Genomic DNA, 6,759 nt, shown 5'->3' with positions numbered 1-6,759 from the left:
TGTAATAGTTCAGCGGAAATCCGCTAGGTGGAGGTTTTCTTTCGAGGAAACCGGTTGGGTTTCCATAGTAGCGAATTGCTACATTTGGGTGGATGTCTCAGTTTCTCTTTAATTACTTATCTCCACCTAGCGGATTTCCGCTGAACTATTACATCATATACTTGCCTTTGCTTCGAGTTGTCGACAAATTCGACTTCGCCCTGCCATCTGCTAGCCGCCTGGTTAGCTCAGATGGTAGAGCGGCTGCCCCGGAAAGGCGGTGGTCCCGGGTTCGAGTCCCGGACCAGGACGAATTTTTCTTCAACTGCGAGGTTTTCTTTCGAGGAAACCGGTTGGGTTTCCATAGTATGTTAGCAACATTATTTATTGCGTTAAAGACCATCTCTTATCCCTGCATTGCTCTTGAATCACGTGAAATAGTAAATTTCACTAGTAGCATACACGACACTGAAAAACATGAAGATATTTCTCGCACATGTTCTGAATTTATTAATAAGTGAAAATATTCGTTCCCTATAAAAAGTTCTTTGTGCTTTCCTTAGGCAATATAAAATTTTGAAAAATTGCCTTGGGCACACACAGTTACAGTAAGTTAACTGCATTATTCTAACACCAGACATTAAATGGAACAGAAATTGAAATGCGTATTCGTGTAATTAGGAAAAGATTATTAATTCACTTTCGAATAAATAATTTAACGCTCATATGACACTTTATGAATTGCTGCCGGTTAGTTGACAAGGCTTATCTCCTTGGAACATCCACTAAGGATCGCGCGAGGTTCGAGATATACGCCGTGAAACTTGCAAAAATGTCACTCTTGTTGCACTTTGCAAACAGGCGGCCATTTTAATCGTTGAAGCACATAAATAACTGGGACTACCATGCATTTCGTCGCACGCCTTAAAAATCAACATTTCGACGCAGGTGCCTCCTTGAAAATGCACCACAATGAAATACACCTTGCGAAAGCACCGGTTGCAATTTATAAATGAGAAAATGTACAGCACAGTATCGACTGAAAACGTTATTTAATAAATTCTTGCTAATTCGTTCAATGTGCAGTTCGAATTCTCAAGCAAATCATGTCTACGACATTTAGTAATACAGCTCAATGCCTTGAATAACGCTATATTCCACCGGCAACATTTATTAATTCTGTACGGTCCAAGAAATCACCCTAATAAGTGCTTGTTGGACATTCGGATAAGGGAACATATCGCATTGTTAACTGCGTCGTTTAGAAACAATTCAAAAAGCGCAACGACATGCCAACTAGATGGTGAGGTCTGAACGTTTTGAGTGCCACGCTCCTCAGAACTTTCACCTGACTTGCGCCTCCTAGCTGAAGCCCTCCGACGTCCATCTAACGGCCGCACCAGCGCCCGCATTTATGTTCCGAACCATTGGTTCTCGAGAATATATTTCAGACTATACCGCATGCTTTAAATAGAGAGCATGAGAGAATCAGCGCCGCTGACATATTATTCCAAAGGAAATGAATACACAACTGGCACAGCTAAGATGACAACACGAGGTTTTGCTCGTCACGAGCTCCTGTAGGCGTTCTCCGTATTTACTGCATATGTGCTGCAATTTGGCTATTGTGGAAATCTTCCGTCCTTGTCGTCACAACCTGGCACAGCGCTGTTGCTGTCAATTTCGGAGCTCCGCGACGTCTTTCGACAGCTCCTCCAGTATGCGGTGTTCTAGCTCCACATGCCTCCTTTCCGGATGTATGTATGAGGATTCCGCAGTGCGGGAACGTGAGGCCGACGCGAGGCGGCAACACCGACAAGACCCAGCAGTTCTTGAACACGAAGCTCACGCGCATCGCGCCCGCCGTGAGGATGCCGCAGTGCGGGAACGTGAAGCCGACGCGACGCGACAACGCCGGCAAGACCCAGCAGTTCTGGAACACGAAGGTCACGCGCATCGGGCCCGCCGTGAGGATGCCGCAGTGCGGGAACGTGAAGCCGACGCGACGCGACAACGCCGGCAAGACCCAGCAGTTCTGGAACACGAAGGTCACGCGCATCGGGCCCGCCGTGAGGATGCCGCAGTGCGGGAACGTGAAGCCGACGCGACGCGACAACGCCGGCAAGACCCAGCAGTTCTGGAACACGAAGGTCACGCGCATCGGGCCCGCCGTGAGGATGCCGCAGTGCGGGAACGTGAAGCCGACGCGACGCGACAACGCCGGCAAGACCCAGCAGTTCTGGAACACGAAGGTCACGCGCATCGGGCCCGCCGTGAGGATGCCGCAGTGCGGGAACGTGAAGCCGACGCGACGCGACAACGCCGGCAAGACCCAGCAGTTCTGGAACACGAAGGTCACGCGCATCGGGCCCGCCGTGAGGATGCCGCAGTGCGGGAACGTGAAGCCGACGCGACGCGACAACGCCGGCAAGACCCAGCAGTTCTGGAACACGAAGGTCACGCGCATCGGGCCCGCCGTGAGGATGCCGCAGTGCGGGAACGTGAAGCCGACGCGACGCGACAACGCCGGCAAGACCCAGCAGTTCTGGAACACGAAGGTCACGCGCATCGGGCCCGCCGTGAGGATGCCGCAGTGCGGGAACGTGAAGCCGACGCGACGCGACAACGCCGGCAAGACCCAGCAGTTCTGGAACACGAAGGTCACGCGCATCGGGCCCGCCGTGAGGATGCCGCAGTGCGGGAACGTGAAGCCGACGCGACGCGACAACGCCGGCAAGACCCAGCAGTTCTGGAACACGAAGGTCACGCGCATCGGGCCCGCCGTGAGGATGCCGCAGTGCGGGAACGTGAAGCCGACGCGACGCGACAACGCCGGCAAGACCCAGCAGTTCTGGAACACGAAGGTCACGCGCATCGGGCCCGCCGTGAGGATGCCGCAGTGCGGGAACGTGAAGCCGACGCGACGCGACAACGCCGGCAAGACCCAGCAGTTCTGGAACACGAAGGTCACGCGCATCGGGCCCGCCGTGAGGATGCCGCAGTGCGGGAACGTGAAGCCGACGCGACGCGACAACGCCGGCAAGACCCAGCAGTTCTGGAACACGAAGCTCACGCGCATCGGGCCCGCCGTGAGGATGCCGCAGTGCGGGAACGTGAGGCCGTCGCGAGGCGGCAACACCGGCAAGACCCAGCAGTTCTTGAACACGAAGCTCACGCGCATTGTGCCCGGCGTGAGGAAACCTTGGCTTGACGTCTTGTGTCGGAGTACGTTGTACAGGTACTTCGGTATCACTCTTGACGATGTAGCATATAACGCACGATTTTTGCGTGCTTCGTTTGACAGGCGGAGATGGATGCATATTTATTAAGTTCATTACAGACCAAATTAAGCATACTACTAGTCGAAATAAGCTCCTCCAAGTTGATATTTTGTACAACTTTATTGTACGACAATATATGAACGCAAGGTATGATACCAGCACTTCTATTTCACCGGTCATCAGTGGTTAATTTACGTCCACGTACAACGAAAAGCGACAGCGTCATGCGTGTTGGCAACATGTTAGGGATGTCACCTGCCGAGCGACGTGAAATTAGGGTGCGGTAGCTTCCTTCTATCAGGGCATCACTACAAAAGGAACGCTATGATGCAACATTTCACCTATTCTATATTCCACAAACTTGAAATGTACGGAAGAAAAGGGAAACATCTTATTTTCATAGCGTGGTGCATACTGCCACTATACTTGATTGAGCATAAAAGCCCTTTCGAAATGTAAAATTACTTGTTATTCTCCGGAACGTCTGCGTTCACTTCGAGCTCCACCATACATGATGAGAAGAAACCAAAAAGTTTAGGCGATGCTTTCCCGCTCGCCGCAATTGTCATAAAGGCCTAAGCAGTTGTCAATGTATTAGAACAACCTTCCAGCAATGGTCACAGTAGGGCTAGCCGTCCGGCACCTATACAGCCGAGCTTATGAAATGTTACTAATAACTGTAGCAAACCATAATCCAATACGCCCTCTTCGTTCTTGAATATTACGTCCTGCTTGGTAATTCACCACTAATTTTCACTGTCACCTGTCTGCGCTTCTTCCACTTTTGCGGGCGGACCCCGATGGTAGTCATTCTAAAAATTTGCCATATGTGATGATTACCCTTAAAGTCAACGAAGAAGTATACACATCCTGTTGGTAGTGTCTCTTAAAGAAATCCAACATGACCTGTGGTTACCGAGGAATAGATCTTCGTTCTCCAGTACCGGTAGATGCATCTGCAAAAACTTGCCTAGTAGCCTTAGACTATTGCCGCCTTCCGAAATGGTTGCCCTTGGTAGCATAGGTCCTTGTGCGCCTTTGCTGTATAAAACAATAGTAGAGTGGTACATTCACACACCCTCAATGTAGAGGCCAAATATGTTATTCGAGCTACATGCCATATTTTGATACTTCGTTCTTCGCCCTCCTGGGTGCGACTTCCTTCAGCTGTTTCAATTTCCCTCTGTCACTGGAGTAGCCTGTTTTTGTACAGCTGCTTGGGCAGAGCAAAAACTGACCCTTCTGATCCGATTGAGGTAGCTAGAAATTCGCGCCTCTGAGCTCAGTCGCCAGCGGCCGCAGATTCACCGCCCTGCACAGCCTGACTTTCTTGGGGAGGCTTCAACTCCGAGTTAAGTGCAACAGATCATATCTATGAGTTGTTCTTGGCAGCTTCTGTTCCAATAAGCCGTCATATAAAGCCTTGGATACGTGTAAAATATAGGACCATGCTTCAGGACCTGTTACACTCCTTGAAGGACGCCACTACCGCCAAGAGCCATAACCAAATGCCCTGTTAAACTGTGGATTGGTTTGGTCAACGGCGACGATGCGAACATGCAATGCAGATAGAACTCAGTTATCCGGAAAAATTAGAAAGGTTTTCGACGTCCGTGCGACGCATACTACGTTGGTTATCTCCCCATCTATTTTACTATAAGATAGTGAGACTGAATCCTTGTAATTGAAAGCAAGTGTCACGCTAACATTGCCATTTGTCTTTGTCGTTGTTGTTATGCGAGCAACATATATGGAGAATTGACTTTTTTCGCATTTAGTATGCGATTATACATTTCAGCGCGATACACTCAACTGGATAGTTGTATGGAGGGCTCTCTCATATCGAGTTTTCTGTTTAGTGGATTGTGCGCGAAATGACGCTTTATTCTTAACGAAAGAACAATTCGCCAAGCAGCTAATCTGTAACGGTTAGATCTTCCCCGAACACGACGCTCTTTTGTTATGAATGATTCTGTAAAAAAAAGCTATGCCGAAGGCGGTGACTAATCCTCTGCGCTACATCTTTACAATATTGTTTGTAGTTGTTTTACGTTTATTTTAAAGGAATGTATTAGTGTATCTGGAGCTAAATTCTGGTAATTTGGAATTCTGGTGCGTTTTCATTTGTTCCTTCAACATTTTACCCAACAGACTTTCGGACACTGCTCGTTTACTTGCTACACTGACCTCTCGTCTTCATTTGTCCTATTGGAAAAGGACGGTACACCCTGCAACAACCGAGATCCCACAATGGTAATAATTTCTTTCATCTGACGTTCCATCTCCCTCGCAAACTTTTTTAGCCTAAGCACAAAGGAAGTGAAATTTCTGTTATTGCTACGTTTGCCATGCAGCGTGAAACCATAGGCCACGTCACGATAACACTCTTTCAGTCTTTGTGTCAATAGGTGCACCAGGCTGACTCCTACCACTCGCTTTTTGACTCAAATGTATTTACGTAGTCACTTTATAATTATGTTTATTTCTTGTGACAACTTTATTTGCGTAAAGATGATCTGCCGCGCGAGGGCAAATTGATATGCGAAAAAAAAAATTTGGTTCAGCTATGTACAAGGATTAATGATAAACCGGCGTTTAATCAGTTTCCTTGAAAATAACAAAATACTAGACCCCTTCCAGTGTGGCTTCCAAGAAGGTAGGTCGACAATAGACCACCTTGTTCGCATAGAGGCAAACATCAGAGGTGCGTTTATTCATAAACAGTTTTTACTTTCTGTATTTATAGATTTAGAGAAATCGTACGACACGACATGGCGCTTCGGGATTCTGCGAGATCTTTCTGCGATGGGGGTCCGCGGAAATATGTTAAACACAGTTGAAAGCTACTTGTCTAACCGCACGTTTCGCGTAAGAGTGGGCAATGCTTTATCTAGAACATTCACCCAGGAGGCCGCCGTGCCGCAAAGGGGTGTACTTAGTTCCACACTCTTCATTGTAAAAATAAACTCCTGGCATACAGTCATTTCACGCAGCATGTTTTATTCTGTGTATGTCGATGACGTACAGATAGGTTTCAAATCATGTAACACCGCTGTCTGTGAACGACAGGTCCAGCTTGGATTACACAAATTGTCTAAATGGGCGGATGTAAATGGGTTCAAAATAAACGCACAGAAAAGTACATGCATACTCTTCTCGAACAAAAGAGGCCTGACACCGGTGCCAAATCTCGCGATCAATCGAGAGGAACTATCCATGAGCAGTGAACACAAATTCCTGGGCATAATTCTGGACTCTAAGCTTACCTTCATCCCCCATCTTAAATATCTGAAGACAAAGTGTCTGAAGACTATGAACCTTTTAAATATTCTCTCGCACACAACATGGGGGAGTGATCGAAAATGCCTCCTAAACTTGTACAACAGTCTTGTCCGCTCACGCCTTGATTACGGAGCTATAATTTATAGCTCCGCAACGCCAAGTGCAATAAAAATACTAGACCCCGTTCACCATTTAGGTATCCGCCTCGCGACCGGTG

The 6,759-nt window shown here is 48.1% G+C and overlaps 1 non-coding gene across 1 annotated transcript; it reads left to right on the top strand.

Moving 5' to 3' along the window:
• Nucleotides 1–216: 216 nt before the first annotated feature.
• On the top strand, nt 217–291 carry Trnas-gga (transfer RNA serine (anticodon GGA)). The gene has a single exon. It is a non-coding gene; the product is annotated as a tRNA-Ser (tRNA).
• The last annotated feature ends 6,468 nt before the right edge of the window (nt 292–6,759 follow it).

This window comes from Dermacentor silvarum, chromosome 9 (assembly GCF_013339745.2).
Source record: "Dermacentor silvarum isolate Dsil-2018 chromosome 9, BIME_Dsil_1.4, whole genome shotgun sequence".
Taxonomy (NCBI): Eukaryota; Metazoa; Arthropoda; class Arachnida; order Ixodida; family Ixodidae; genus Dermacentor; species Dermacentor silvarum.
This window is presented reverse-complemented; position numbering and strand designations above follow the sequence as displayed.